Raw genomic sequence first — 23,191 nt, 5'->3', positions numbered from 1 at the left:
ACAACACATCTCCTTCCGTAGAATATAAAAGAAAACATGTCACAAAAAAGGAAACTTAACGCATTAAGGAAACAGTCATGAAAAGGAAACTTAGCCAAAACTAAAGAGAGCTAGCTGAACTAAAGAAAGCTAGCAATGTCAGCAAATGTAAATTGAGCAATTAACTATTAAGAATCACCAGTGAAACTAAGCATTAATTAAGAATCACCAGTGAAACTAAGCATTGAAATGGACACACGTCACCCCTCTAAAACTAATCACAACAGAAATCATTAAGGTGTGCAGGAGGTCTACGGCTCCTCTGAGGCCTGGAGGCAGACAAAGGAGGGTTGGAATCGGGAACAGGGTTGGGAGAAGAGAGAACGGGATCAGGAGCATCCCCACCCCCATCGCCCCGCACCAAAACATCGACAGGAGCAGACACAACAGGAGCTGAATCCTGAGAGGGAATGAACAAGAACCCGGAAGATGGAGAATCCTGGGTAGGAACAGAGGAGGAAGGTGAAACAGAAACAGGACCAGTGCTAGCTTTCTGATAGAGAGCGACCCTCCTTAAATTCCATTTTTCACCATTAGAGAGAACTACATAGTGAGGATAGACCATCTTTACAAGAAAGGGACCACGGAATTTGGACAAACCACCCGAAAGGCGACCGGACTTTATCTTGACGAGATCACCTTTAGCAAGTTTCCCAGAATCCTTACTAGAAGGCAAACACACCGAACCCTTACCAGAAGGCTTAGGAACACCTTGGGCCCGTATAGAACGACCAGCAGAAACACCCTTAATAGTAGATAGGTTCACAGAACTCCCACCAGGAGAATACTTAGTAGGCAGACCCACAGAACTTTTACCAGGAAGCTTTGGAACACCTGGCACCTTATCTAAAGCTGATTGACAAATCATGTCCTTGAGCCAAGAAGGAATAAGCTTGGTGCTGGGGACTCTACCCCTCATCATTTCAAAAGGGGACTTGGACTGAGAGGCATGAAGAGTGGTACAATACGCATACACCATCTCACGAACAAGGGAAGAGACAGAAGAACTGCTGGAGAGAGCCATCTGAACGGTGCCCTTCACCAATCTATTAAGGCGCTCACAAAGGCCATTGGCTTGGGGATTGTAGAGAGAAGTCCTATGGTGAGATATACCGCAATCGGCCAAAAAGGCTTGCATGGCTTGCGAGACTAACTGAGTACCATTGTCAGTTATGAGAACACTTGGAAAACCCTCTATAAAGAATAGGGACTTCAGGTGTTTGATGGTAGTTTCTGTAGTAATATCCTTCATGAACTCCACGGATAACCATTTTGAATGGCAATCCACAATGACAGCGGCAAACCTCTGTGAAAGAGGTAACTCGGCCATAGGACCTATGAAATCCAAACAGATGGTATGCCACGGGATCTCTGGAAACTGCAACGCACCCATCTGGGACCCCACAGCAACCTTCAGTCTCTTTTCACCATCCTTGCAGGTATGACAGTCCTCAACCCAAGAAGACACCATAGAGTCCATACCGGGCCACCAGAAGTTTAACTTGAGACGTTGTTGTGTCAGGGTTTGGCCAAGATGACCCTCATGAGCTAAAGAAATGAGTTTGGATCTCAAATCAACAGGAGGCACAAACTTATCACCACGCATCACAACATTGTCACTGCATACAGACAAATCATCAATGACTTTTAGGAAGGGCCGAACCGAAACGTGGACACAGCTCTCCCTGCGGGAACCAAGTTTAATCAGTTGGATGACTTCCTGTAAGACATTGTCCCGAGATATGGCATCCACCCACTCAGAACGAGAGAAGGAGCTTTCGGTTAGTAGAAGAATATCATCAATCCATGCAACATTCTCATCAAGACCCTCCAGACTAAAGCCAACATCAGCACCAGGCGGAACAGCCAACCTAGACAGACAATCAGCCTGGAAATTCTTCCAACCAGAGATGTGGGAAATGTCAAAGTGGTACTCCTGGAGTTTGGAAGCCAACCTCGCCAACCTTGGAGAACCAAAAGCCCCCCCGCCAGGAGAAAGGATGCGGATAAGGGGTTTGTGATCCGTCTTAAGATTGAAACGAATGCCCTATAAGTAGGGTCGAAAATGGTGAACACCCCAGGCAGCAGCGAGAGCCTCCTTCTCAATAACAGAATAATTCTTTTCACATTTGGAAAGAGTGCGTGAAGCGAAAGCAACCGGCCTGTCATCATCCCTATGAGACTGCAACAAAACAGCGCCAAGGCCATGAGCACTGGCATCCACCAAGAGAGTTGAAGTCTTTGAAGTATCAAAGGGTGCCAGCACCTTCGCACTGCAAATAGCTTCTTTGATCTGCTTGAAACACATTTCTAGTTCTGGGCCCCAAGTAAATTTGCAACCCTTCTTCAGCAAAGCCCTCAGAGGTAAGGTCTTCTCTGAGAACTTCTCCACAAATTTGGAGTAGTATTCGATTAAGCCCATGAATGACCGCAACTGGTCCTTGTCAGATGGGCAAGGGGCCAGGCGTATTGCATCAAGAAGATTATTTTTAGGTTTGACTCCGTTGACTGAGATCTCATGTCCCAAGTACTCAATGTTCTGGACGAGAAAAGAGCACTTCTCCTTACGCAAAGTAAGGCCAGTGTCCCAAATTCTGTGCAAAACATTTCTTAGCACAAGGTTGTGTTCCGCCACAGAGTTTCCAAAAACCAAGATGTCATCTTGAAAGAACACCACGTTATTTAGCCCCTTGAATATTTCACTGACCAGTCTTTGGAACACACTTGCTGCCGATATCAACTCAAAGGGAAGGCGAGTAAATTGGAAAATCCCATCAGGGGTGATGAAGGCAGTGAGGTGTTTTGAAGATTCATGGAGTTTAACCTGATGGTAGGCACTCTTCAGGTCGAGCTTGGAAAAATATCTGGCCCCCTGAAGAGTGGACACCATCTCTGCAATGTTGGATAAAGGGAAGGTATCTGCAACGACACACTTGTTCAGGGACCTGTGGTCCACACAGAATCTCAATTTCCCGTCTGACTTTTTAGAAATCACGACGGGCGAAATCCATGCTGATGCTTCCGTAGGCTCTATCACACCGGATTGAAGCATCTCCTCAATCAGGAGTCTGACCTCATTACGGATAGAGATGGGAATTCTCCTTACACGATGCTGCACAGGCAAACTACCCTTCTTTAGTTTAATAAGATGGGCATATCCCCGAAGCTCACCCAACTCCTCCTTGAACACAGACCCAAATTCAGAGAGGATAAATTCGATAGAGTCATCATCAACAACCATAATTTGATTCTTTGCTCTTGGGTTGATAACTATATATAGGTCATATTGATGTACCCAACCCAGAATGGGGGGCCCGTCAATTGAAACATAAACTTTCCCAAATATAGACCTTTTCTGAAAAACAATCTCAGTCTCGAAGAAACCAAGGATTTCAATCTTCTGACCATTGAAACCTTTAGGGGAAATGTCACTGTCATGCAAATTTACCCCTTCCCAAAAAGTGTCAAAGGTAGACTTTGGTATGATGGTATGGCGAGAACCAGTGTCAACCATCAACAGCACCTCATGGGAATCGATCTTAAAATTGGCTTTGGGTCTGTTTTGTCTTGGATCATCACAGATAACATCGACATCGTCAATAATCAGGAGTCTATCAGGTTCAGTTACAGAGTCATCGACGTAGTCATCAACGATAGCAACTCTCTGCCTAGTTTTTGTCTTGCACATTTTGGAGAAATGTCCAACCTTGCCGCACTTCAAACATTCTTTGTTTGCGGCAAAACAAAACCTAGCGTCAGAAGAGTGGCTACTACTGCCACACCTATTGCAGAATCTACTTGTTGGTTGTTTCTTCGCAGGAGGTTTGGGTCTGTTTTTCACTACAGCAACATTGTCTCCACAGCAATGTTCACACTCCGCCACAGTACCTTTGTCAGAAACAACAGAGACCTCTTGATGAGGAGAAGACTTATGTGAGTCTAGGACCTTCATGCATTTGCTGGACTCCTCAATAACCTTAGCCAAGTCAATTGCATCTTTCAAGGTCGGGTTCTTAGCAGCCTATAACCTCTCTTGGATCTTTCTGCTTGAGCACTGTACTACCAGTTGGTCTCTAATAAGTTCGTCGTTCATAGCACCGAACTTGCACTTTATAGATAACTCTCTAAGTCTAGCTACAAAGTCATCTATTGTCTCTGAGTCTTTTTGGCGTTGTGTGTAAAATTTATAGCGGTTCATAATCAGGTTCTCCTCCTTGGCAAATCTGATCTCGAGACGATCAACCGCTTCCTTAAACTCATCAATATCTTGTGGATTAGCTCCTAGTGTGATCGGTAAGAATCTGAAGATTCTTTGCCCTTCCTTGCCAAGAGTGCTCAAAAGGATAGTCTTTTTCCTTTTGGGTGAAAATTCCTGTCCGTCTAGCGCTTCAAGATAATTGTCGAACATTATATACCAGTCTTCCCATGGTATCTCAGGAACCCCAGGCTCGGGTAAAAACTGAGGAGGTAATGTAACCACGAACTGTTGTGCCATTTAAATGGTATAATAAAGTCAAAATAAGGTAAAACGATTGAAATTAGCACAACCAGGTTATAAATGTGATTAAAGTATAAGCATACCTCTGTTGCATGGAGATTGGTAAAATTCCGCAAAACGATGTCTTAGCGCTGTGACAGTTGTGACAGAAGTGAGAAAGGAAGGGTTTCTACGATGAAAAATCGTGTTTAAACCAGCTAAGATGTCCACCACCCCTACTCGATCGAAATCGAGGCTTGGCAGACAAACAAAAGGAGCTAAGATGGCCGCCGCTAGGCAACAGCGAAAACGAGGCTTGAAATCCGCCTATTGAGGCTTGAAGCGCAAGCTTTAGCGTTGACGGAGCTTGCCGATGAAGGGTCTCCTAGGCAACAAGTTCCAACAGCAGGGAGACGATGACGTCGGAGCCACTGCCGTTTCTGGGGCTAATGCTGCGCTCGAGCTTCCAAAAGTACTTACAAGTACACCACAGGAGCACCATCAGCCGGAATTGAGGGGCACCACGTGGAAATAGGCGGAGTCCACACGCAGCAGGTTCGTTTCTTGTCGAGGATGTTCCGCTGTATTCTGCTAACAGGAACGATGTCTTCAACACATCAAGCACCAACTGGAGGTCTACGAAGCTTGCTGGCCAGCGTTCAAGACGTCGCCACAAATTGTTGTAAGAAAGCTGGAGACCACGAAGAGGTACAGTTGGTTTATTGTAGAGAAACAGCAGGAAGCAACCACGACACAAGCTGGCCAGGCACAAACTGTCGCTACCTAGAACACTAGGAGGGAACAGAGCCAACTACATTCTGGAATGGAGAACACAGGTAAGGATCGTGGTACAGCATAGAAATAAAAGAAAGGTAAATATACAACAAACTTCAAAGGGACTTTCCCCAGAAACCACAAAGAGACCTGACACCAGCCTTTTCTTTCACTAGCTGGTAAAATAAAAATAACAACAAAATAATAACACTACCTGCTGCTCGCACCACCTATCTGCAGCCTCTTTAGTCTCTTCGTCACAGGTCAAGAATCCGGAGTCCCAGGGTCCCTAAGCTCCCCTAAGGCAATCACAGTGCTGCATTGCAGAGTTGTGTTTAGTCTGAGCGCCGTGGTTCGGTGTTCAGATGGGGACAGGGAACCTTTGCATGTTTCACTACTAGGCTGTGTAATATAACCTGGTGGGGAACATGCAAAGTGTGCATGAATGTTTGGCTGGCCCTAGAAAAACGGTCAAAGTCAAACATTCATGCTTACTTTGGAGTGGGCACACCACTCCTCCTCTGGCCCTCCCCTTCCTGCACCTAGGAAGGAAAAAAGAAAATGATAATACCATGTTTCGTTATTGTCATTTTCTTTTTCCTCTGCACTGCTTTAACCCCTCACCTGCTGGTGACGGAACCACTCCGTCATCAGCTGCGGTCGCGCTGTGCTGATGACGGAGCGGTTCCGTCACGGCCCGCTCGGCACGCCTGCACGGCGCGGATTCCGCGCCTGCGCTGAGCATTCCATTGGGAGGGCGGGGCCATGACGGAACCGCTCCGTCATGAGCAGAGCGCAACCGCGGCTGGTGACGGAGCGGTTCCGTCACCAGCATGCGGCCGCCGCGCGGCCGCCGCGCCCCCTTAGCACTGCGGCGGAATAGCCGCCTCAGTGAAGGGGTTAAAGCAGTGGGGCAACGCTCCTGCTTCTACAGCACCTGTTCATCATCAATGTTGTTAATCAGACAAATGCAGTCAGAGAATAAAGTCAGAGGGGCTTATTTACAAGCCCATTGTACCGCTGGTGCATCACTTTTATTGACTTACCTGAAGCACAATGGGCTACCTACCCCATAGTTACAAGGCCATGTAAAGTCACCCTGCGTAACTTTTCATGACCTATGTTTCCCCTCCACGCATAACTCTGCATTCCATGGGTGCTGCTGTGGATTTTCCCACAGCAACATCCATGGAATTTGATGCATTCCAAGGTTTCCTACATTTTGCAAACCTGGGAATGCATCAGAATTCCTCGCCTCGCCAAAGGAGGCGTAAGGAGGCGCAACAAGAAGAAATACTTTTATTTCTGCACGCATAGGAAGAGGAAAATGCCTTTAAATATTTTTTTTGCGCAGGAAGGTGTCCCTTCCTGCACAAAAACAATCATCCCGTCAGCGCAGGCAATCTTGCAAAATGACGCAAGGGTGTATGCGCTGGCCCACGGCCGCCTTTTGTGCGGCGGAACAGGAAAGAAAAACAGCAATGTGCCATATCTTGTAGATACAGCACATTACTGTCCTTTTATTTCGACACACGGCAGCACAGCAGGAAGACTTGCTGAGCTGCCGTGCGTCAAAATACTGTAAATAAGGCCCTAAAGGTCTGTAATGCCGCATTGCCCAACACTCAGAGCATCTTCCTGGCATGCCTTGCTTTAGTAAGGAGGTTGATTACCATCAATACATGTGCTAACGCGGGATTACTGGTTACTAATTATCTTACCAAATCCCAAACTATGTCGACTGAATCGTTGGTACCTGTCTTGGAGTAAAAGGTAATCTCGCAATAAGTCAATCAATTTAAGAACTTACACCACTCTAAATGACCACTGACCAAATTTAAGTTTAAAGATTTAATATAAAGTCAAAGATAACTGAAGATACAAACTTCTCAAAATGAGATTCAAAAGGTAAATCGGTATCACTATAAACATGAACTTCTTGAATAATCTAAGTCTGAAGAACAAAATAATAAGTACAAGCTCAAAAACCATAAGGGTTGTCAAAATAGATATAAGTTGCAATCTCAAAGTCATTACAGAAAAGAAAATTTAGGTTAGTCTGTCCCTACACTATTTTAAATGACATCCCTACTTAGCAAGATCTTAACCCTCTAGGTGTCAGCCGTGGTGACTTCCTAAGAAGATCACGCACTTCTCTTTGTCTCTTCTCTGATAATGGGTCTCTCCTGATCAGCCTATCTGCCTACCCATCCGCTTCCTTAGGCTCCCAAAATCATCTGCCCTGCTCTCCTCCCGGGTCTCTTTCCCTAATACCAAATCACATTTCTGACAGGAACGCCCCTTGGGACGCCCCTCACGTGGTACATCTTTGCGCGGCAAACTCCATGATGGTACTCTTGAAGACCCTCGTTATAGTTGACCTTGGTTCCCAGGCTTCTTCTTCCAGTGCGCTGATACCCCCTGAAATTCCTGGAAACTCCTACAGGCCTGCGCAAGGCGCCACTGAACAAAGTCCCTTTCATTCGAGCTGATTAGGACCCTCGCACCTGCATACAGCTCATCCTGCAGTGGGCCTCAAATTCCAGACTCCACCATATCTTTAGTCATAAAACACTCTCAAAGCTCGGTGCTGGACACCTCGCGACCTCTTCTCTAACGAGCACATGACGATTTACACGACATGACATTATCTCCTCTGGCCTACTTGATTTACATGCAGCAGGTCCCTGCACTCTTAAAACGTTAACTTGATTTAAACAGCAAACATTCTTAACTAGCATACGTTTCTAAAATAACACATCTATAAAGCATATACTTTTAACCCTAAGTTCAATAGTACATTTTGGAAGAACCATGTCAACCTTATCTCACATTAATTTAGCAGCACGTTCAGGTTTGCTGTGAATTGCCCTAAGGCCTACACATAATACTGGATTTTCAAAGTTACATTTAATTCGGACATGATTCTTTTAACATGAGAACATGAGGTTTTCACATATATTCCAACATTTCTACATTAATCTCACACCGTTATAATTATAGTTACTCTACTTAACATTCTATACATTTCACTACTGAATATAAACCACTCTGTATATTTCACTCCTGGATATAAAACACTCGTGTGCAAAACATGTTTAAACTAACTACGTGCTTGTAAATATGGCGTACTTATACATTTTTTTCAAACTTGTGCTCTCTCAGTCCCCCCTTTGATGACCTTCAGGGGTCATCATCACCAAGACACTAAAAATGTAGAACCTTTTAAAGTGAAGACAGGGCAGTTCCACCTCTTTTCATACTCTCTAATGCTTTCAGACTCTTATATTGAGTGTCCTGCATCGCTGTCAACTCTTCTTCCTGTTTCTTCATAGCTCTCTGTAACCTATTTGCTCTATAACATTGATACAAACGCACCAATCCCCACAAAGTGATTACACAAATCACAATTATGATGATGGGTTTCAGTATGTACCAAACGATACCCTTTCCTAAGTTGGCAAACCAACTTCCAACTTTACCCATTCCATGACCTACTTTTTCCCACACATTTACCTTTGCCAGGTCCTCAATTTCGTAGTGTATGGCAGTGATGTTTTGTATATATTTCTCTAGAGGCTTTGAATTGTCCGGAATGTAAGTACAGCATTCCTGGACCTTCAAGGCCTTACAGACTCCTCCCTCTTTTGCTAACAGAACATCTAAAGCAAGTCGGTTCTGAAGAACCATCGCCCTAATCGATTGCATCTCCCCTTCTATCAGCATCAAGGATCTTGCAGTACTAGCAGATAGCCTATCTACGACTGTAGCTAACCTCCTGATCTTAATGTCATTCATTATCAATCCTAAGAAAGGGAATGCAGCACCTAGTACATCTCCAACTACCTCTGCTGCACCCAGCCCTCGTTTCCATCTAGTTGATATTTCCTTCTTAGGCGTGTCTAAATTCTCAACATGATATATTTTAGGAAAGACAACAGCCAGATAGCATGATCCGTACCAATTATCTGGTAACTTCACATAGGCATATCTTCCACATACAAAATATACATTTGGTATTGCTTGCATCCCTTTCATAAAGTTCTTAGAGTAATACTCCAATTGAAAGGCATGTTCACAATGGACTTGACCTACATAAAAGTTTTCATAATATGAGTAACTCCTGTGTATGCACAGTTTTCCCCGTTTATCCTTATCCAAAGCAATTGGACCAATACTACCCTTTCTTTGATGTGCCCTCTCCTCCTTGGTCCAATCTGTTTCCCATTGTCCTGATGCTTTCAAAATCTTCTGCCTCCTATATCTAGTATCTACCTGTGCTATAAACTTTTTCTCAACCTCTGATATTTGACAAGTCAGATTGTTCCTTCGAGCATGTGAAGTATCTAACGTTTTCCATGGAATAAACCATTTGTGTAGTCTGTCTTCGCTTTTGTAGTAGTCCCATTTGTTCAAATGCTTGAAATTCGGAACCTCTGGCAATGTCGAGTCGAAATTCGAGAAATAATACTCGAATCCTTCTCGTCCATAAAACATGCTCAACAATAAACTGCACGTTATTCCATATGTCAACGGAAGATGATGGTATCTGATACCCTCCTCCACTGAAGCTGGTAATTGCATACAAACGTAACAATCCTTTACTTCCATGGCATCAACATATTCATAAAGCAATTTAGCATAAGCATTTGACTTGTAATTTCCCTGTGACTCGTCGGTGTGAAGCCTTTTTATTTCTGCATCTAACAATGCTTTGTCTTTCTCATTGATGTTTCCCTTCTCTTTAATAATGGTAGTTTTCGGTGTTGATACTCCCTTATCCACCTTAACTGCGGTTTCATCCCCTTCGTGTCCCGCTAGGAATGAAACAGTTACCACTAAAATTATAAGAGAAACCACTACTCCTAAAAGTGTAACAGCTATACATTTTGCCCTGCGGTTCGGGTTGCCAGCCTCCATGTTCTCAAACAGTGTAGTTTTTGACTTTCTTCCAGCATTCACTTCCTCTTCTTTTCAAACAAAGTCTTTCTCTCTTGCAATGTCTTTCTTTGAACACTTGGAAGCTTGACAATTTGTTTCCGCAAAACAGTTCAAAGTCCAGTAGAAAATAGACAACCCTAGCCCTTCTCCATCCACTAAAATGAAACCCCTATCACTTTTCTTCTTCCACTCGGCGCTAGGTTATCTTGCAACAAGTTTTTACAATTTCTTTTCAACAGTCTTATTTTCGTCTGAAGTTATGTATGACTCAAGGAGTGACACTACGTCTTCATAAATGTCCATCCGAAGTATCATTCCCTCAGGTTCTGGGCAGTTCGTACCACAACATGGAAAGTCAACTTTTTCTAGGATTATTCTCCTTATTTCGCTCAAGACAAGTGGACGGACAAAATTGAGAGTTAGCGTTTTTTCAATTTCCACTCCTGGTACTATCAGTTCTACATCCACAATTACAAAGGGGTCCGTTCTAATCAAGATCACTTTCTTCACCTTTCCAGTTCTGCGCCCCTTTGAAGACATTCACAATATGGTATTAATCCACAACAATAAGCGCTCCTAGCATTTCTACTATTCGCTCAAGCATTTCCAAACGAAGAAGAGTTCCCTCCAATATTGGATATCGTGAACAGCAAACTGGAAACTCAACTGTCTCTAAAATCAATTTTCTTATTCCACTCAGGAGAGCAGGATGAATGATGTTGAGTGTCAGCAACCTTTCGGTCTCCGCTCCTGGTAGTAGAAACCTTATTTGCACTGTGATGATCGGGTCAGTTCTGATCAGTTCCACTTCCCTGATCCTCCCTGTTCTGTGTCTCCCAGACATCTGCAACGAGGTAGGTCCAGTCGGGAGTAGAGTATCTTCTACTAGGCACTCGCACCCTCCTTGATCTTCTAAGACCCTCCTCGGCTTGATCCTGGATATCTTCTTCTGGATCTGAGTCTTCGGATATAGGAGTGAGCGTTTCTTCCTGGGCCGACCTCAAACTTAGCCTTCTTCTCCTAGTTGGCCAAGTGGCAGCTCCAAGCCTTATTCTCCTATTCCTTGTCCTCCCACTTGGTTCTTGGTCGCTCCGATACGGATCTGAGTCTGAGTCGTATTCACTTCTGCTCTCTCCTTCAGTTGCGTCTTCTGTCTCACTGCCGTCCTGCCTTCGCTCTTCTTCTGAATCCGTTGCGTTCCCAACTTCTTCCGACACCCCCTCAGCTGCCTCAATCCCTTCTTGCGACTCTTCTTCCACTTCCGGGCTTTCGTCTGGGATGGGAGCTGTTCCTTCTAGAGGTGCTGGAACTCTGCGAGTATGGGAAGCATGGATCCAATTTGGCAGCCCCCCGCACTTCACCGCGGTGTTCGTGATCAGGATTACCTGAAAGGGCCCACGCCAGCGAACATCTAGGCAGTTCTTCCGGACGTGTTTTTTAACTAAGACCCAGTCCCCTGGGTTCAGGTCATGACACAGGTTCCTCGCTGCTGGAACTTCAACTGCATGCACCTGAAGGGACACAGAATGGATGGCGTCAGACAGTCCTTTACAATAATCCAAGATCAGATCATCTGTAATATTCAATAGAGCAGTAGTTGGAACTGTAGGAAGTCTCATGGCCCTCCCCATCAGGATCTCGTGGGGAGAGAGACCTGTCCTCCTATCAGGTGTGCTGCGCATGCTCATGAGCACTAAAGGAAGAGCATCTGGCCAACTCAAGGATGTGGATGCCACTATTTTAGCCAATCTATTCTTCAAAGTGCCATTCACTTGTTCCACAATTCCTGAAGCTTCTGGTCGATAACTACAATGCAGCTTTTGATCGATATTCAGTGTGGAGCACAACATCTTCACTATTTCGCTGTTAAAATGTTTTCCTCTGTCAGATTCCAAAGAGGCAGGCACCCCGAAGCGCGGTATCAACTCCCTGAGCAACAATTTAGCCACTGTGAGTGTATCGCACCTACGTGTAGGGTACGCTTCAACCCATCTGGAAAATACGCATACAATCACCAACACATACCGAAGGCGATTGACTCTTGGCATTTCGATGAAATCTAGTTGCATTCTATTGAAAGGCCCCCCCCGACCTCCCAATGTGACTCAGTGTGACTGGTGTTCGTTTGCCTACGTTCAGCTGTTGGCAAGTAACACATCGCTTACATACTGATTCTGCTGCTATTCTGAATTTCGGGCAATACCAAGTCTGCCTAAAAACTCTCATCATAGCATCCCTTCCTAGATGTACTGGACCATGTATTTCTCTCGCCATGGGATTAGCTAATTCTTCAGGTAACACAGCTCTCCCATCTGCTGAAACCCAAAAATCCATTTCACTTCGCACACAACCTGCTATTTCCCATGCCTTTTTCTCTGTTTCAGGTGCGTTCTCCTGCATTATTCTTAAATCCTCCCAAGTGTCTACAGTTTCTAACATCATACTTAATTCAGTCTTTTCTTCTGCACCTTCTATTTCCACCTTTGAGAAAGAATAACTTTGTTCCGCACAATAGCGTGCGACTTCATCAGCATATCTATTACCTTGTGACACAAAATCTGTATTCTTAGTATGAGCTACACACTTCACTACTGCGATGTCAACAGGACCTTGTAATGCTTCTATCAGCAATCGCACAAATTCTCCATTTCGAATGGGCGAACCAGAGGAGGTCATGTAACCCCTCTGAGACCACAACTGCCCGAAATCATGAACCACACCGAAACCATATTGGCTGTCCGTGTAGATGGTGACTCTCTTTCCATTTCCTGCTATGCAGGCACGAGTTAGGGCAATAATTTCTGCTACCTGTGCGGAATGTACTCCTTCCAGGCAAGCGGCTTCCACAACTCCAGTAATGGTACAAACAGCATAAGCTGCTCTCAACCGACCAGTATCGTCTCTTAAACATGAGCCATCAACAAAATACATTTCATCGGGGTCAGACAATGGCTCATCCACAATATCTGGTCTGGGTTTCGTGCATAGTTCAGTCACATCAAGGCAATCGTGGTCTTCACATCCTTCGCCTTCTATTACCGTAGGTAATGGCATCAAAGTAGCAGGATTCAAGACAGAGCATCTCCTGAGAGTCACGTTTTCTGCGGCAAGTATAACTTGCTCGTAACGCGTGAGCCTGCTATTGGTCAGATGCTGCGTCTTCGTCCTGGTCATTAACAATTCAACTGAATGTGGTACATACACTACTACTGGATGTCCCATCACAATACTCTCGCTCCTTTCAATGCTGACACCCGTTGCAGCAACGGATTTGAGACATCCGGGCAACGCTGCGGCTACTGGATCTAATGTAGCCGAAAAATATGCAACTGGTCTACGGGCATTTCCGTGGGTCTGTGCCAAGACTGACAAAGCACATCCCTCTCTCTCACAGCAATAGAGTGAAAATGACTTCTCGTAATCGGGCATTCCCAAAGCTGGAGCACGACATAAATCGTCTCTCAGCTGTAAAAACGCCACCAGACATTCTTCATCCCATGGTACCGGATCACTCACCTCCTTGTGCGTCAGTTTCTGTAAGGGCTTTGCTTTCAGTGAAAAGTTAACTATCCACTGTCGGCAGTAACCCACCATTCCTAGGAACATTCTAACTTCTCTCTGTGTTGTAGGCGCATTCATTTTCATTATCGCCTCAATCCTCTCCGGGGACACCTTACGTTTCCCTTTCTCTAACCTGTGCCCTAGATACTGTACTTCTGTCAAACAATACTGCAACTTGCTCGGAGATACCTTATGTCCATTTTCAGCTAAATGATTCAGTAAGGCAATTGAATCTGCTTTACAAGCTTCCTCTGTTTCTGACGCAACAAGTAGGTCATCTATGTACTGTACCAGAACCGAGTTCTGTGGCAGTACTAGATTCTCAAGATTCTTCTTCAGCAACTGATTAAAGATGGATGGGCTATCTGTGAATCCTTGTGGGATTCGACACCATGTTAAAACGCGATCTTCCATTTTAAAAGCAAAAAGATACCTGCTCTCTTCATCCAATGGGATTGAAAAGAAAGCCTGACAAAGATCTATCACTGTGAACCATTCTGCTTGACATGGTATTTGAAACAATATCACTGATGGATTCGGTACCACGGGACAACATGAAACGACTATGTTGTTAATTTTTCGTAAATCCTGAACTATCCTAAACTTCCCGCTAGGTTTCTGCAAACCCATAATCGGGGAGTTACAAGGACTACCCACGATTTCTTTCAGTATTCCCTGCTGTATCATTGACTCGATCACAGGTTTTATTCCCGCAATCGTTTCCTGGGACAATTTGTATTGAGGCGTTCTTGGAAACTCAACATTTGGTTTTACCAATATTTTTACCGGTTCTACCCCCTTAATCAATCCTATTTCTTCTCCTGTGAAATCCCATACCTCTGACGCCACTGCATCTCGTAGGTCTTGGGGAAGATCTTCTATTGTCAGAGTAGGATATAGTTCTACACAAGATTTGGAATTGGCCACCTTAAAAGTAGCATCTTCGTCGGTAGTCTGTACCTCCACTCCTTGCGGGGTGCAGTATATGGTGCAGTTCAATTTGCACAACAAATCCCTTCCTAACAGACATACCGGACTCGAGTCACAAACCACAAACTGATGTTCGTTCATGTGGTTTCCAATTTTCACAGACACTGGTTCTGTCAAGGGACTAGTCATTCTTTTATTTGCGACTCCTACCACTTGAATTGTTTCCCCTGACATTGGCAAGTCTGGAACTACCGCTGATCTCAGAGTCGAACGAGTAGCCCCAGTGTCCACTAAGAACGTAGTGGGACACCCTGCCACTTCTGCCTCAACAAATGGCCCTCTCTGATCCACTTCTAGAACTGCCCCGAGGGTACAGTCCTCTTCACTGCTCACCCGTTGTCCTGTCAATGGATCAATGTAATAACATTTTTCTTCCTCGATAAACAGAGGCATTTGTTTAAAGACCTTTCCTCCAGCTGCTATCTTCGGTGGCTGTGGGAATTGGGCCCGTGGAGCCGAAGTCCCCCCTTTGGCCACCTTACTGCTCGGAACTGTCACCTTTTGCACTGGGTCTTCTTGGACCTGCTCTTCTACTTCTAGCTCTCCATTTTCAGGGTTAAAGGGACACTCGCGTCGCCAATGCCCCACCTGGTGACACTGATGACACTTTGTCGTTTTCTTTAAAGTGGCAAAGTCTATCCTAGGTCTCTGCCCTTCTTCATTATCTTTGCTCTGACCATTTGGTTTTCGTCCCATCCCCTGCTTCTGCTGGCCACCCTTCCCAGCGGACTGCATTTGCACCACCATCAATTTCTCCTTTAGATTCTTGGCTTTAGAATCTATCTCGTCACTGCAGTACCTCGCATATCGTAAAATCTCATCTAGTGGTTTGTTCTGCCAACAGATTAAATGTTGCTGTATCATCAAACAAATATCAGGTCTCAACCCCAAGACAAACTTTGACACAAACTGCCCTATATCTTAGGGATCCATTACATCCAGTCCACTGTATTGCTTGAATGTTTTCAATAACCTTTCATAAAACTCGTGAACTGTCTCCTTGGGTTCCTGCCTTGTTCGGTCTATTTTTACCCAATCTATGTCCTGTGGTGGTACCTTATCTTTCAGCCATGCTATTACCCTTTCATACTTTCGCATGACAATCTCAGACGGTCCATTAGTCCGAGCATCCCTCAATGGTTCAGCATTTGGCCATTCGACACTAGTCTTACAAGGGGTCCACAGATCAGATGGGACCACGATGTCAAACAACGTGTTCAAATCAATCCACAATACTTTCGAGATTTTGACAAACCTCTCTACCTGTTTATACCATTCGACTGGATTGTCCCGCAACTTCGGAAACGAGTTGGTAAATGCAGCTAAATCTCCTCTACTCCAGGGCACATGTACATAATTTCCGTTTGATATCTCTCGCAAAGGGAATGCCTCCATCTGCATTACCCTTCCCTCAGGGGTCATCACATTTGTACTTCGCCTAACTGTGCCCTTTTTCGACCACCTTTCTTCCCATTTATCCAGTTCCCTCCACACTCTTATCCCTGTTACCAGCTCTCTTATGTGTGTTTTTAATCCAGTAGTTCTCTTCTCATCTAGATCTTGGTCTGCGTACTGTAATCTGTGGTTACTCTGTAATGCCCTTGTCCTAGACAAATCCACGGCATACCTGTCTGCCAAATCAGTCAATTTCTCATGAAACGCTCTAGCTTTCCTAGTAATATCCTTTGCCATGAACAATAACTCATCCTGTTCATACAATTCTATCCTTTCCAAAGGCAATGTTCCATCTATTATCTCATCAACATCTGATTTTAAACTAGTAACATCAAGCCTTTTTGCCTTAATTTCAGCTTTTAAGATACTCAATTTAGCTCCTCCATCCGCATCTCTCCCATCCCAGCTCCGAGATCTACGTTTAGGTATTGGTGAATTATAGGGAGTCCTCCCCTGTTCCCATCTCTCTAGATCCCATGCCTTTCCATCTTCTCGGGGTGGGTGGTGAAACACTCCTTCATGCCTCATAGCCCCTCTCTCCCCATCCGGGCTAGTTTCACGGGATGCAGGGTAAGATGTTCCATTACTCCCTCTTTCTTCCCTACTTCCCTGTGATTCCTGATTATTCGAGGCGTGGCGGGACCTATCGCTGTTCTCCTTTCTCCAATGTTGAACGTCTTCCCCAAGTGTATGATGAAGGCACCTAAACCTATTCTGAAAAGCCCGTACCGCCTCATCTCCTCCTTTCCCCCAGAGACGGGACATTTCCTCACATTCTACAATCCTAGTATTTTGTTCCGGCTGTTCTCTCTGATTTGTAGGACATGCATCCCCTCTATTCTCTTGACTTTGGCCTTCCCGGCCCTGACTGCTTTCGCTGGCCCCACAATGAGATACAGTCCCGTTACCCCTGCTTTCCCACTCTGGTTCTGTTCTTGTCCTGTTGCTTGGAGATACTACGGACCCGTCCCATTCCCTCAAATCAGCTCTTAACTCTGAAAAAGATCTTGGCCGTGGTCCCCTTAGATCCATTGGTCCTCTCGGACCTCCCTGTTCTGAATTGGGACCAACAGTTGTGTCTAATGGGGTGTTCCATGTTACCGAACCTGGCAATTGTTTCCATGCATTTGTCACATTATTCCTCCTTTCCATCTCAATCCTTTCCCTATCCAATTGCCTTTGTTGTTCCCCTCTATCTCTCTCAGAATTATAGATCGAAACTATGGGTCCTATGGTAACAGGCACTTGAAGAGCGTCTGGCAATCCCACAGACTCAACCCTTTCTGTGGTTGGCGTTTTCTGCACCACAAACCTTCCCACTACACTCTGTACAGTGTTGTTTGGAGGTGTTTCTCCGCCTTTGTTAGGTGTCCATTCCGATATAGGGAGTGGTGTATATCCCTCTATGTCATTTCCATCTTCCCTTGCGAGCCCTCTATCTTCTATTAACCCCACTCTCGGAGGTGGTCTATCCATTAACAATCTGTTTATTAGATTGTCCTCCGACTCGCTTTCCTCGTCTTCTTCCATGAGGTTTCCTCCTCCTGACACCTCCCTCATCGGATACATTTTCTCCACCTCAATAGTCTGTACTCTCCAACGCTTTTCCTCCTCATCCCATTTGGAATCTCGCACTGCCCTTACCGATCGCGTCAGTCTTTGTTGACGCCTGTTCAAATTTCGGTCGTGTGCAGCCTTAATCCATGCATTAAGAGCCTCAAACTGTGTTGGTCTGGGCGAGGGTTTCAATGAGGACATGGTTGCTTTTAGCCGATGTAACACCTCTAATTTAAACGTCCCGTACCTCGGGAACTGCATTTCCTCATTCCCTTCCGTAAGCTTATTCCAAGCCCCAATCCACAATATCGTATGCAGCCCAACATTCGTTGCCATGTAATGAGCTGGTGTACCCTCCGGCGGTGCCTCTTCCCCGTAATAATGCTCACTTCGTTTACGTTTAAAAATCCCTTTCAAACACTTAAAACACTTCATGATTTCTCTTTTCTCCGCGTTCGTTTACTTCCTGATGACACTCCCCCAATCTCAGCGCCGTTCTCACTAACTGGCCTATCCGTACGCGACTTTCCTCCGACGTCACGCTAGCCACCCAACCAGAGCGCGGCTCTAGCTAACGTCACACTAACCGCTCAATCACAGCGCGGCTCTAGCCGACGTCACCCGTCCCCCTTCGCAGCAGTTCCCCTCCTTTCTCAGCTCGTCTCCTCGGTCATGCACGCGTCCCATTCATACTCTGAAAAATGATTACTTCCGTCCAAGCGATCACCTTTCTTGACTGTACGCCCACAGTCTTTCTGTAGTTGTCACCTTAACTTGGCAAGATGTCTTTCCGTTTACTTCCAGACAATCGCCTTCTCCGATAGGTTGCTCACACGCAGTAACTTTCGACCAGCGTCCGTTACTCATACATTCACTCTTACACTCCCCCTATCTTGGATCCACGGCGGTCAATGGTACCTCGTGACCTCCGTACTATGGTCGACAACTACCCTGGATGTTCGATACACCCAAAACCACTTAAGCTCTGGCCTGAACTTAAGATTTCACTAGTTCACCCGTTTACCAGGTTACCAGCTTACCAGGTTGCGCGCGCTCACAACCTTCTCTCATTCACACTACAGGCATTCAACTCCGCAAGACATTACAATACAAATACAACACAAAACACCGCAATCTGTTCACGCATGACCCTTTTTATACTCACTCTCCGATACTGCTGCTTTTCTCGCACCGTCTGCACCTTTCGGCACACGATTCTTCCGCTGCTCGTCTCTCGGCGTCTCGGGCCTTGGGGTAAACTAACCTCTCTAGATTACCTTCCTCAAGAAGATAACCATCCTCACTCTGCTACCAACTGCTAACGCGGGATTACTGGTTACTAATTATCTTACCAAATCCCAAACTATGTCGACTGAATCGTTGGTACCTGTCTTGGAGTAAAAGGTAATCTCGCAATAAGTCAATCAATTTAAGAACTTACACCACTCTAAATGACCACTGACCAAATTTAAGTTTAAAGATTTAATATAAAGTCAAAGATGACTGAAGATACAAACTTCTCAAAATGAGATTCAAAAGGTAAATCGGTATCACTATAAACATGAACTTCTTGAATAATCTAAGTCTGAAGAACAAAATAATAAGTACAAGCTCAAAAACCATAAGGGTTGTCAAAATAGATATAAGTTGCAATCTCAAAGTCATTACAGAAAAGAAAATTTAGGTTAGTCTGTCCCTACACTATTTTAAATGACATCCCTACTTAGCAAGATCTTAACCCTCTAGGTGTCAGCCGTGGTGACTTCCTAAGAAGATCACGCACTTCTCTTTGTCTCTTCTCTGATAATGGGTCTCTCCTGATCAGCCTATCTGCCTACCCATCCGCTTCCTTAGGCTCCCAAAATCATCTGCCCTGCTCTCCTCCCGGGTCTCTTTCCCTAATACCAAATCACATTTCTGACAGGAACGCCCCTTGGGACGCCCCTCACGTGGTACATCTTTGCGCGGCAAACTCCATGATGGTACTCTTGAAGACCCTCGTTATAGTTGACCTTGGTTCCCAGGCTTCTTCTTCCAGTGCGCTGATACCCCCTGAAATTCCTGGAAACTCCTACAGGCCTGCGCAAGGCGCCACTGAACAAAGTCCCTTTCATTCGAGCTGATTAGGACCCTCGCACCTGCATACAGCTCATCCTGCAGTGGGCCTCAAATTCCAGACTCCACCATATCTTTAGTCATAAAACACTCTCAAAGCTCGGTGCTGGACACCTCGCGACCTCTTCTCTAACGAGCACATGACGATTTACACGACATGACATTATCTCCTCTGGCCTACTTGATTTACATGCAGCAGGTCCCTGCACTCTTAAAACGTTAACTTGATTTAAACAGCAAACATTCTTAACTAGCATACGTTTCTAAAATAACACATCTATAAAGCATATACTTTTAACCCTAAGTTCAATAGTACATTTTGGAAGAACCATGTCAACCTTATCTCACATTAATTTAGCAGCACGTTCAGGTTTGCTGTGAATTACCCTAAGGCCTACACATAATACTGGATTTTCAAAGTTACATTTAATTCGGACATGATTCTTTTAACATGAGAACATGAGGTTTTCACATATATTCCAACATTTCTACATTAATCTCACACCGTTATAATTATAGTTACTCTACTTAACATTCTATACATTTCACTACTGAATATAAACCACTCTGTATATTTCACTCCTGGATATAAAACACTCGTGTGCAAAACATGTTTAAACTAACTACGTGCTTGTAAATATGGCGTACTTATACATTTTTTTCAAACTTGTGCTCTCTCACATGTATAGAAAGAAAGCCCAACTTGAGATAGAAAAAGCATATTATTCACGAATATAAAGGTAGGTGTTATACCTAAGTAAAATGTAGAATGCTCCAAAGATTATCCCACCTTTATATTCATTGAGAATAAAGTCGTCTTGCCTATGTTCCTTTTCTTTGATGGCAGACCTGTAATGGGTACCGCATCATCAAATTTGTAAATATGCACATTTTCAGCCTCTGAACAGCTAAAAGATACACATTATGATTCATTAGCATATTTAAAGATAAAGTAACACTGCTAATCTATTTACCATTACAAAAGATTCAGTTAAAAAATATATTAAAATATTCCACAAAAGTGATTGAGATTGCCTCTATCCTTCCAAACAAAACTTGACTAATTTCCAAATTAATTACAATAGTATTTCTGTGGAATTGCAAATGATAACTTTATATGATCAACTTGTCTAAAAATATACAGGAAGCGAAAGCAAATTACATTAGTCACCACAGGGATTCTTTAATTTGAGTGTCAATCAAATTTCAGATAATAAGATACTTCTGGAAAGCTGAAAACAATAGAATCACATGTATCTAACAAGGAAATATTGTACACTTGGTATTGTATGCCACGTGAGAGGAGCAACATGATTAAATTAGTTACTTTTAGCACAGCTATGTAGTTATTCATGTGGTATTAAGATTTAATAAGGAAAAGAAAAAGAAAAAAACCCTCGGGTGCATTGATTTCCTCTGGGATTGGCCAGGCAAGGAAGTATTTAGACAATACTAAATTCGGCTCACTTTGCCCTAAAATGTAACCATTATCAAGAAACTCCATCCATCGTATGTGCAAGATGCTGTATGTATGTGTGACATGTTGCATATGAATTGCGTGTCTAGGAGCCTATGTTCCGTGTGAGTGATGTCCCATCTCAGACGTGTTGAATGCAGCACGATTTGGTCATATACCTTCCACCTCTGCCAGAATCAATACCTTGGTCCATCAATAGTATCTGAACTACATCCCTCACATGTGTATTTGATCCGCAGCATACTTCAATTCTGATACTGATATTTTGGTGTCTGCTACTTTGCAAACCATGAAGAGGTCTAAATGATATTTTTGGCTGGAGGAGGCTAGATTTAAAGATTCAAAAGGTAGCTTGGACTTTGCTTGCCTCAACTTACAAGTGTCCTTTGGTAGTCTAAGTACTAGCCTTTAGGAGTCAGTATCTTGACAGCAGGGTCTTTGTTAAGAGCAGTATTATGGTTATTATGAATATTCCTGTTTCTTCACAAGACTAATATAGTACAGGACCTGGAGATACACCTTTGGAAGAAACTGTTGATAAAGAAGTTGGTGCTGAATCATCGGCTTTGGGGAGAGGTAAGCCCTGACAAATATGATCAAGGTCAAACAGACTGAACCCTGCTTGGAGTTTGTACTAACGAAGTGAGGGGCATATTACCAAGGGCCATTATCGCCGTTTTAGCGAGACTTTTTCCCGCTGAAGCGGCGATAATTTTATCGCCCTATAACCAAGCTGTCGCTAACTGGTGTTAGCGACAGCTTGGTTATAGGGCGATAGCGGGCATTTTGGGGGTCACTTTGCATGTCAGCGATAATTATCGCTGTTGACATGCAAAGTGGGCGTGCCAAAATGTCAGCGACTGAAAACAGTCGTTGCAATCGCTATCGCCTATGATCAACACAGGCGTAGTTTTGGAAATATTCGCGCTAAGCGCGAATATCTCCAAAAGCTAACGCCTGCCCTGACCAGTTCTTAGCCATGTTATCCAATGAGAGGTGGATAACATGGCTAAGAGCATTGTCACAGTAATGCCTGAATATCGCTGTATTGACAGCGATATTCACGCATTTCGCCTGTTTTTTATCGCTCCTGAGATAAACTTTGCTAATAGCAAGGTATCTCAGCGATAAAAATAGGTGAAGGGCGGCGATATGAATATTCCCGCTAAGCCAACACAGCGAGAATTATCGCTAGTTGTTGGTAATATGCCCCTGAGTTACGGTGCAACCCTGGGAACCTTGGACTCTGGCAGAGTAGAACCAATCTGTCAACATCTGAAACATCAGGATGGCCAAGTACCTGCACATAGCATTCCACACTTGTATCTGTTGTAAGTATTTATCTTTCCCAATCCACCCAAAAGTATCTCTGACTTTGCGGCAATGTGGGTCTCTTTTTCCAGCTTCAGTTCAGATGAACTATTCAGTCTATTGTGTAACTCAGATTCCATTGGTGTGCCTTCCGACTGAAAAATCCAACCACTCACGACAATTTTAAGTTAATAGGTCAGTGAATATTGGCACAGATATGGCATGACAAGTACTATCAGTGAAACCCAAACTCCAGAGTCAGTACCTCCCATTTCTAAAGCAGGCCAGTTGAGACAGTATCTTATCTCAGCTGAACTGTTTCCTATTTACTGGATACTAAAAACCAATTCCAAGGTGATCCTGTTAACTGTGCATCAAGACATCTGGATATCAGTCCCCTAACACCCGGACAACATTATCTAGTGTGGGATATCTCATTCTTTTTGTGTATGGGCTATTTGATGATGTAGGTATTTTTGTGGCATTTTGGAAAA

The sequence above is a fragment of the Lissotriton helveticus genome, chromosome 11 (assembly GCF_964261635.1).
Source record: "Lissotriton helveticus chromosome 11, aLisHel1.1, whole genome shotgun sequence".
Lineage (NCBI taxonomy): Eukaryota > Metazoa > Chordata > Amphibia > Caudata > Salamandridae > Lissotriton > Lissotriton helveticus.
The sequence above is the reverse complement of the archived record's forward strand: the minus strand, read 5'-3'. Positions refer to the sequence as shown.